We start from the raw sequence: 851 nt of genomic DNA, 5'->3' as shown, positions 1-851 counted from the left end.
CGAATGAAAGTGCAAGAGTGGGCGGCTTTTGTTTGCAATTTTTTTTGTGCGCGCGCCTTCAGTACCCAATTTATCCGCCAGATGACGCCATATGATAACTATACTATTGCTGTTCATCCATCCACTCTCGAAACCGCTTGTCCTGTAGTCTTATTTCCCCAAAATAAAACAGTAAGCTTTGTTTTAATATTAAGTGAATGCTTTATTATGATGTTTTAATGCAATTTGACTCAATCCCAATTGTAACTATTATTATTATTATTATTATTATTATTATTATTATTATTATTATTATTTAAATGTAATTATTTTATTCTATAAAAACAATAAAATGATTATCTTCCTAATCTTTAATCCACATTTGATCATTTTTTTCAAAGTGAAAAGTTATTTGATCACAAATAAAGGCTTGGTGGGGTTACTCGTTGAATATCTGTCACAGCACATGCAAGAAACACAGCGAGAGAACCAATTGCGGGTAAATCGTTTATTTAGGGATAATCCAAAGGGGTAAACAGTCCAGGCAGGGGTCAAAACCAAACATAATCCAAATCCAACATAAACAAGACACGAAGACAAAGCAAGGCAAGACAAGGCAAGGCAAGAGTTGACGGACCTGAATAATACACAACATTAAACAAGGACTCCGTAACACAGACTAAGACAGACTGGGTATAAATAGACAGAAGGATAATGAGGGAACAAGAGAATGGTGGGGGACAATCAATTACACAACAAGGAGGAAGGTGACCAAATAAGGGAGGAGGAAGTGATCTGGTGACAGACACCGTGAGCAAGGAGGACATCTAGTGGAACCCCAGGGAACAACAACCCAGACACTGTGACAGGGC

This window comes from Carassius auratus, chromosome 27, assembly GCF_003368295.1.
Source record: "Carassius auratus strain Wakin chromosome 27, ASM336829v1, whole genome shotgun sequence".
In the NCBI taxonomy this organism is placed as follows: Eukaryota; Metazoa; Chordata; class Actinopteri; order Cypriniformes; family Cyprinidae; genus Carassius; species Carassius auratus.
This window is presented reverse-complemented; position numbering follows the sequence as displayed.